A 10430-nucleotide genomic window follows, 5' to 3' on the forward strand; every position below is an offset into this window, starting at 1 on the left:
ACAGCTACCTAGGAGGGCAGACCCTAGCCAGAGGCACACCTAGATACCATCCCAGGTGTGGTCATGCCCCAACCAGAACCCCACCAGGTTAACAGCAAGCAAGGATCCAGAAGGCTGCTACTCTGAACCCAGGAATTAGTACAGTGGTGAGCAGCAAAGAAAAGCACTTGGTGGTTTGCTGAGAAGTAAAGAGCACTGGGTAAGCAAAAACTTGCCTCAACAAAAGTACAGCAGGCTGCTTCTGGTGAAATAAGGGGACACATAACTAAGTCTCGAAACCAGACTCATAGATCACCTCAGACAACCCTAAAGGGAAATGAGATGGAACAATCTAATACTCAACCACCTGGACTCCCTGAACTGGCAATAGAAAGAGGATCTGGAAAAAAATGAAATCAGGAATAATTTCTCAGGCAGTAGAGATTATGCCTGTAGTGCAAGACACGATTAATCTAGAGCAGACACAGATTAAAAAAAAAAATGGAGCTGAGAAACATGATGGAATCCCAACATAGGAAAGAAATGGAATCCATAAAACATGGAAACAGATTTCCAAGAGATTAAAAACTCCACTGAAAGTTTACGCTGCAGCATGAGCCAATGTGAAGGTAGATTTTCATTAATTTTTTTGGCACATGTGACTTTTTTGGGGGGTGCTGGGGATCAAACTCAGGACCTTGCACTTGCGAGGCAGGCAGTGGAACTACTGAGCTAAATCCCTGGCCCACGAAGATAGAATTTCAGAGGTAGAAGATAGGATTGCAGTTAGTGACCAGGAAAAGAAAAAATTCTTAAAAAGAGTAAGGAACCATGAGAAATCAATCCAGCAGCTGCTAGATGATGCAAAGAAGAATAATATAAGACTGATCGGAGGCAATGGAGAAATAGAGAGTGCAAATGATATTCAAAATAAAAAACTGTTAACAGAAGTAATGGCAGACAACTTTCCAAGTAGGGGAAAACAATTTGATGTACAGGTAAGTGAAGCATATAGGACTCCAACTAGCCATGATCAAAAAATTCTACACCTAGGCATATCATAGTTAAGATTCCAGAAATCCAATAGAATAAAATTCTACAAGCAGAGAAAAGAGACGAATACAAAGGAAAGCCCATCAGAATCACAGCAGACTTCTCCACATAAACCCTCAAGGCAAGAAGAGCTTGGAGTGATGTATTTGAATCCTTAAAGGAAAACAGCCTCCAAGCCAGATTGATGTACCCTGCAAAACTATCTTTTAAAATTGATGGAGAAATGAGATACTTTCCTGACAAAGAGCACCTCAGGAACTTCATGAATACCAAACCAGCACTCCAAAAAATTTCTAACAATATCCCAGGAAATGACAATGAGGGTCACAACCCCAGAAAGCCCAGCAGAATGAATCCATCAGGCACGACAAGAAATTAAATGCAAAGGGGGGGGTAATCTAACAAAAAAAAAGTCATGACAAGGATAAGTCAGTATCTATCAGTTATAATCATCAATATTAATGGTTTCAATTCACCAATCAAAAGAAATACATCGGCAGAATGGGTCAAGAAGCAAGATCCAAGAATATGCTGCATATAAGAAACAATTAAAAAAGAAACTCATAGACTGAAAGTTAAAGGGTAGAAACAATACTCCATGCAATAAGAATGCCCAAAAAAGCAGGAATAGCTATCCTCTGCAGATCAAGTGAATTTCAAACCAACTGGGACAAGGACACTACATCCTTATAAGGGGAACAATCCAAGAGGAAGACATGACAATCATAAATATGTATGCACCAAACACTAGTGTGCCCAACTATATAAAACAAATACAGACATGAAAAGTCATATAAACACTTGTACAATGATAGTGGGATACAGTTACCCCACTGTCAATATCCCACTGTCACAGATCAACTAGGCAGGAAATAATGAAATACTAAAACACAAACTCTTAAACAAATGAACTTAACATGTTTACAGAGTGTTCCACCCACAAAATCAGAATACACATTCTTTTTCAGCTGCACATGGGTTGTTCTCCAAAATAGACCACATACTTGCTTATAGAAATGTCTTAAGTAAGTGCAAAGGAATTGAAGTGATTCCTGTATATTGTCAGACCATACCGCAGTGAAATTGGAGATCAATAGCAAAAGAAACTGCAATAATTACACAAACAGGTTTTTCTATAAAATAGAGTACTACTAAGCCATAAAGAATGAGAAACTAGAGTTATTCATAGGAAGATGGATTCATATTGAGGCCGTACTCTTTAAATGAAATAAATAAGACACGTGTAAATACTGAATAGTTTCTCTGGTGTGAAAAACAAAGTGTAAATAAGGTTCAAATTGTATAACTGACAATGTGAAATAGGAAGAAATGGGCTAAAGGTGTAGGGGAAGCGGGTAGGGTAGGGGAAAGGAAAGAAGGGAAAATATGAGAAAAAAATGGAAACAAAGTCTTCGTAAATAGGGGAGGGTGGAGGGGGTGAAGGGAGGGCAGGGGTACAGGGAAACAATGAGAACCAAGATATGTCATGTTAAGGTGCAAGATCCCACTGATGAATGTAACTATAATGTATACTTAAAAAGAACCAATAAATTCAATGAAAAGAAAAAATTTCACTAATATATTTATTGAATAACACAGTTCAGAATAACCAGTGCATCACAGATGGCATTAAGAAGTCCCTACAATTAAATGACAATGACAGTACAACATACTGGAGTCTATGGGACACAATGAAAGTTTAATGAGGGAAATTCATAGAACTGCATATGCATATTAGGAAAACAGTGAGAACAACCTGATGCTGAACCTCAAGCTTCTAGAAAAGGAAGGGCAGGACAAACCCAAAGCTTATACAAGAGAGGGAATTATAAAAATCAAAGCAGAAAACACAATGATAACTAAAAGAACAATCAACAAAAATCAATGAAACCAAGAGTTGGTTAATCGAAAGCATAAACAAAATTCACAAACCCTTAGCCAACCCTATCAAAAGAAGGGAAGAAAAGGCCCACATCCATGTAATTAGGAATGAAAAGGGTGAAATTACAACAGACCCAGCAGAAATCCCGAGGATCATCAATACCTACTTGGAGAACCTATGTGCCAATAAGTGAAAAATACAGAAAACATGGACAGATTCCTAGATTTTTATGTATTACCAAAGTTGAATGAAAATGACCTAAAAATTCCAAATGATCCAATATCAAATTGAAAATGCAATTAAAAACTTACCTCAACACTCAAATACACAACAGACTCACTGAGAGAAAAACTAGGGAAACAATTCCTTTTACAATAGCATCCAAAAAAATGGAGTATCTAGGAATCAACCTAACAAAAGAAGCAAAGACCTCTATGCTGAAAACTACAGCACTCTGAAAAAAGAGATTGAAGACGATGTAAGAAAATGGAAAAATATCCCCTGCTCCTGGGTAGGAAGAATCAACATAGTGAAAATGGCCATAGTACCAAAACTGCTATGCAGATTCAATGCAATGCCAATTGAAATTCCAACACTATATTTCACAGACCTAACAAAAGAAGCAAAGACCTCTATGCTGAAAACTACAGCACTCTGAAAAAAGAGATTGAAGACGATGTAAGAAAATGGAAAAATATCCCCTGCTCCTGGGTAGGAAGAATCAACATAGTGAAAATGGCCATAGTACCAAAACTGCTATGCAGATTCAATGCAATGCCAATTGAAATTCCAACACTATATTTCACAGAAAAAAAAAGAATCCAAAAATTCATTTAGAACGGTAAGAGACCTAGAATAGCAAAGGCCATCCTAGGCAACAGAGACATGGCAGCGGGTATAATAATTCCCAATTTGAAACTATACTACAAAGCCACTGTGATAAAAACAGCATGGTACTGGCAAAAAAAATACCTGAGGATCAGTGGAACAGACTGGAAGATACAAAAACAACTCCAGATGTACTCAGCTACCTTATCTTTGACAAAGGAGCCAACCATCCTCAGTGGAGGCAAAATAGTCTCTTTAATAAATCGTGTTGGAAAAACAGGATCTCAACCTGCCAAGGATTAAAACTAGATCCTTATCTTTCACCATGCGCTAAAGTAAAATCCAAGTTGATTAAAGATCTAAATATTAAAACAGGAACACTAAACTTGCTGGAAGATAAGTTACACAGAACTCTGGAAGACATTGGCATAGGAAAAGACTTTATGAACAAATCTTCAATAACACGGGAACTAGCACAAAAAATCAACAACTGGGATCTCATCTTATTAAAAAGCTTCTGCACTGCAAAAGAAACCATCATCAGAACTAAGATACAACCTACAATGTGGGAAAAAATTTTTACCAGCTGCTGCTCAGACAAAGGACTCTTATCTAGAATATATGATGAACTCAAAACAATCAGCCCCCCCACATATAAAGACCAATTCAAAAATGGACGTTTGAAATAAAAAGACATTTCTCAGGCAAAGAAGGAAAAGCAGCAAGTAAATATATGAAAAAATGTTCCACATCACTGGTCATTCGAGAGATGCAGATGAAAACAACACTGAGATTCCGCCTCACCCCAGAAAGTATGGCGGCTATCAAGAAATCAAACAATAACAGATTTTGGCGGGGTTGTGGGGAGAAAGGAACCTTCTCCATTGTTGGTGGGAGTGCAGACTGGTGCAACCACTGTGGAAATCAATATGGAGATACCTCAAAGAGCTGGGACTAGAGGTTCCATTTGACCCAGCCATAGCTCTGCTGGGTATCTTTCCAAAAGGATTAAAAGAATCATATCACAGTGATACATGTGCACCTATGTTTTTAGCGGCAGAGTTTATAAAAGCTAAAACTTGGAAACAGCCCATTTGCCCATCAATTGGAGACTGGATAAAGAAGATGTGTTTTTTCTATAAAATGGAATACTACTCAGCCATAAAGAATGAGAAATTATATTCATTCATAGGAAAATGGATACATATTGAGGATATACTCCTAAGTGAAATAAATAAGTCACACGTGTAAATACCGAATAGTTTCTCTGATTTGAAAAACTATAATAGTACATAAGATCCTAATAATACAATTGACAATGTGAAATAGGAAGAAAGGTGTAGGGAAAGTGGGAAGAGTAGGGGAAAGTTAATGAGGGAAAAGAAAAAATATGAGAAAATGAAAAAATGGAAATACAATGTTTGTAAATGGGGAGTGGAGGAGGGGGTGAAGGAAGGGACAAGGGGAAAATATGAGAACCAAGACCTGGCATGTAAAGTATAGGATCCCAATGATAAATGTAACTGTACTGTATACCTAAAATGTACCAATAAACTCAGAGAGAGAGAGAGAGAGAGAGAGAGAGAGACAGAGAGACAGAGAGACAGAGAGAGAAAGAAGCAGACTTGAGGACCAGTGGGACAGATTTGAAGATGCAGAATCAACTCCAGACACACTCAACCATCTTATGTTTGACACAGTAGCCAAATACCCTCACTGGAGGAAAGATAGCCTCTTTAATAAGTGGTGTTGAAAATATTGTGTTTCATCTTGCCAAGGATTAAAACTAGACCTATATCTCTCACCATACACTAAACTAAAATCGAAATAGATTAAAGGTCTAAATATTAGAAACACTAAACTGGCTGGAAGAGGGTTAGGTATATCTCTTGAGGACTTTGGTGTAGGAAAAGATGAACAAAATCTTAATTGCATGTGAACTAACACAAACAACAAGTTGGATCACTTCTGTTTTTTTGTTTTGTTTTGTTTTGTTTTGAGACAGGGTCTCACTATGTAGTTGAGACTGAGCTGGAACTCACTTTGTAACCCAGGCTCGTCTTGAACTCACAGCAATCCTCCTGCCTCAGCCTCCTGAGTGCTGGGGTTACAGGTGTGCACCACCATGCCCAGCTGGGATCTCTTCTTATTAAAAGCTTCTGCACAGCAAGAGAAACCAACAATAGTATGAAGAGAAAACCCACAATGTGGGAAAAAATTTTATCAGCTATTCTTCAGACACAAGTCTACTATCTAGAATATATAAAAAACTTTTAAAAAAATCAGACCTCCCAAATTGAAAAATCCAGTGCAATAATGGTCATCTCAAAATGAACAGACATTTCTCAAGTAGACATAGCAAATAAACGTATGAAAAAATGTTCAACATCACCGGTCATTTGAGAGATGCAAATGAAAACAACACTGAGATTACATTTCATCCCAGAAAGAGTGGCTGCTATCAAGAAATCAACCAGGGCTGGGAATTTAGCTCAGTGGTTCTGCTGCCCACCTCACAAGCACAAGGGCCAGAGTTCAATCCCTGGTACAAAAAACAATAAAACAAAATGAAGCAGAACAAAAACAAAGAAATCAACCTGTACCAAATGCTGGTGGGGATGTGGAGAAAAAGGAACACTTCTGCACTATTGCTGGGAGTGTAAACTAGTGCAACCACTGTGGGAATCACTATGGAGATACCTCAAAGGACTAAGACAATCGGTCCCGTTTGACCTAGCTATTTCCCTTGTGGGTATCTTTCCAAAAGAAAAGAATCATAGCACAGTGATATTTGTGCACACATGTTTACAATGGCACAGTGTGTAATAGCTACAACATGGAAACAACCCAATTGCCCATCAGCTGGAGACTGAATAAAGAAAATGTATTTTGTTTTGTTTTTTTAATTAAATGTGTTACTCAGCCATAAAGAATGAGAAATTAGAGGCTTTTATAGCTAAATGGATACACATTGAGGCCACACTCTTAAGTGAAATAAATATGACATACGTGTTAATACTGAATAGTTTCTTTGGTGTGAGGAACTGAAAGTGTAAATAAGGATGAAAATATGTAATTCATAATGTGAAATCGGAAGAAAAAAGGTAAAGGGGGAGGTGAAGTGGAAGGGTTAGGGCAAAGGAATAGGGAATGGAATTCATATGAGAAAATGAAAAAATGGAAACACTAAATAGGGAAGGGTGGAATCAAGATATATTATGTAAAGGTACATATCTCCCGTGAATGTCATTATATTGAATACCTAAAATGTACCAATAAAATTTAAAAAAAGAGTTGATAGAATTTAAAGGGTTTGGGACAGAAGTTAAAACTGTAGTGTAGACCTGGAAAAGCACAAGTTATTTTGGGGAATATATAGTTTGTCATAGTTCTTTGGCAAGGTTTTATGAATAAGAATTTTACCATGTGAAACTATCTATAAGAACTAAGAATAATAATTAAATCTAGGAGATCTTGAGCTTTTGTGTATATATGGGAGCACCTGTTAAAAAGTCTTCCTTGACAATCCCCCATCTGAATGAAGATAAGTAATTTTGTAAGAGCTCAAGAATCTGTATGTTTAGCAGACTGTTACTTCAAATGGACTATGGGTTATGTTGGAACAGATTAATGAAACCCCAACGTATCTTTGGATGTGTTAGGGTTTATATCTAGATCTCCCCATCAAGTCTCATGTGATCATAGGTGGGAATTTGGGGAGGTGATTGGATCATGGTTGTGCTGTGCTCTTTGGTGGAATTACTGGTCCTTGCACTTTTAGGTGGGGCCTGGCTGGAAGAGGTGTGTGGCGGGGTGTGACCTAGAGGTGTATATCTCCCTCCGCAGCTCCTCCCTTTGCTCTGTGTTCTACCTGCCATGAAGTGAGCAGCTTTTCCTCCTCAATGCCCCCTGCCATGCTGTTTCTTCTTTGGACCCAGCTGACCGATGACTGAAATGTGTGCCAAAATAAACCTCTCCTTTAAGAAGTGGGCATCTGGCATTGTGTCTCATCAGTGAAATACCTAAGACAATGTGTTTCAAAGTTCATGTAACATCAACTCGAAGTATGCACATTATTTATCTGGTGCAATAAAACAATAGAGGTTATTAGAGTGCTAGACCTATGTTAGTTAGCTTTGTGTTGCTGTGACAGAATACCTGAGAATAACAAAGGAAATTTTATTTTGGCTCATAGTTTCAGTCCTTGGTTGGCTGGTTTCATTATTGCAGGTCTCTGGTGATGGAGAACATCATGGTAGAGAGGGCATGGCCAAGCAAAGCAGAAAGATATTTTATAAGCCCGTTAGTTGGCAACAAAGCCCCCAGTACATGGCATTTGGGGATCTCCCTCTCCCTCTGTCTTTCCACATCCCATCTCCCCATCTCCCCATCTCTGTGTCTAGCTGTCTCAGCTTTGTGTCCCCATCCTGTCCCCAACCCTATCTCCATTTCTTAAGTCAGGGTCTCACTAGGTACATAGTTCAGGCTAGCCTTGAACTCATTACATAGCCTAGGCTGACCTTGAACTTGTGATAATTTCCTGCCTCAGCCTCCCATGTTGGGAGTGCAGGTGTGAACCACCACACTCAGCTTTCTGGGACATTTTCAGATCCAAATTATAACAAGGCACTTAGTGAAACATTGACCTTCTTCCAAGAAGTATCATATTATATCAAAGTCTGTACTTAGAGTACCTCTTAGGACAAACTCAAACACTAGATGTAAAAGTAGCAAATTGCTTAACTTTTCTGATCTTCAGTTTTGAAATGTGAAAATTGAAAATAACATCATCCATGTCTTATCTCATGGGATTTTGGGAGGGTCAAATGAGAGTGCTTGGAAAAATGTGAATACTACACAAATATAATTTCTTAGTAATATTTGCTTAATAGTGTTTCATACACTGTGAACACTCAAATGTAATAGATTCTTAACATATATTTATTCAGTAATTAGATATTCAGTGCCTAGTATAGCCTAGAGTTTGTTGCAGGCTTGAGAACAGCAATACACAAATCCCTCCATACTCATGGAGCTTCTGTTATAGTGTGGTATCTCATGAGGTGATCTTGAGTCACCTAGTAATACAGGAAAGCATACTATGTATACAATAATGAGAAAACTGTGAAAATCCCTTTGAAGTAAAGATGTGAATGTTAAGAGGTCCAAACTGGTGTATTTGATATTCATTAACAGACAACATTTTAAAATCCAATTTTGGGAGTTTAGGGTCAATATCTATACCTTTTGCAAAAAACTATGGAAGATACACTGAGTGAGTAATCCCAAGGACAAAGAAGTAAACTGATTGATGGAGTTCATCCTGTCTCTCATGCTGCAGAACTGGATTTGTGAACCATGCACCTGAGAAGGTATGTCTCTAGGTTCAGTATAATCTTGGATGTTGGGCCAAAGTGTCTTCTATTAATGAATTGTGCTAAGGCTGCCAATTAAGGAGCCTGGTTTAATCTGGTTTGCTTGTATATTACAAATGTTCAGAGACTATGCCTATTCCTTCAGTTTATAAGCATGGCAGGAGATGACTTACTGGGTTATTTATTGTGGGAGGAGGTATCATGTGTACTTAGCTTAACTTTCTGGATTCTCCATCTCTGTACTTTATTGCAAATTACAATTTCTTTGGGAGCAGTGTTTATTCTAAATTAAAATGAAAGCAGGGAATAGTAGTATTCTCATCTAACTTTTGTATTAAATATATAAAGTAAAATCAAGTCACTTGAGCATAGTACATTAATAGAGATAAGCTCTTGCAGATATGTTTCTTGAGTTTTTCTCCTAAGCATTTCTATGCACATGAACTCTTATCCATCATCTATCTATCTATCTATCTATCTATCTATCTATCTATCTATCTATCATCTATCTATATTTATCTGTCAAAATCAAGACAGTGCTTTTACATGTACATCAAAATTCAGTCAATTAATGTTTCATAAATACTTTGAGGTCTTATGCCATCAATTTGAAAGTCAAGAATGATTTATAAGATTACTCAAAGTATTTGAAACACTTAAATTTGGAATGTTCTCATTTAGCCAAATGAAAAAAATGACATTAACCAAATGAGAGATCAAGTTTATAATGAATATATACACACATATTGTGAGACAGTGAAAAAGAAAAGGGTAGTTTGTGGTGGGAACAGGTCTTTGGAGTCTGTTTCTGTAGTGCTGTAAATAACAAATGCTATATATTTTAGTCCATCATGGTTAGTGGATATTATAAATAGGTTCTTGATTTAGTATACTGGAAAAGGGTTTTTAAGTTTCCTGTAGAGAATCTTTTGGTTAGTTAGTGAAACAGTTTTCATGTTTTAGTTATCTTTGAGACAAAAATCCACTATACAATTAAAAGATGTGCTTTAGTAAGTAAAAATATCTTCTCTTAGATTATTATATGTGCATCCAATAACTTAACACTTGACAAGTGCAAAGAATGAAAATCCCATAAAATGATGCGTAAACTGCTGTTTTCAGCAATTTCTAATTTTTTTCTAATTTTCTAATTTTTTCTAATTTCAGCAATTTCTTAATTTTCCATCATTCTAAACAAATAGTGGCAAAACAATTATGTTTAAATATGGATGTAATTACACTTTAAAAAATATAGTGTTTGGGCTAGGGATTTAGCTCAGCAGTTCGGTGGAGATATATATATATATATATAT

This window comes from Fukomys damarensis, unplaced genomic scaffold, assembly GCF_012274545.1.
Source record: "Fukomys damarensis isolate Sample0158 unplaced genomic scaffold, DMR_v1.0_HiC HiC_scaffold_9, whole genome shotgun sequence".
Taxonomy (NCBI): domain Eukaryota; kingdom Metazoa; phylum Chordata; class Mammalia; order Rodentia; family Bathyergidae; genus Fukomys; species Fukomys damarensis.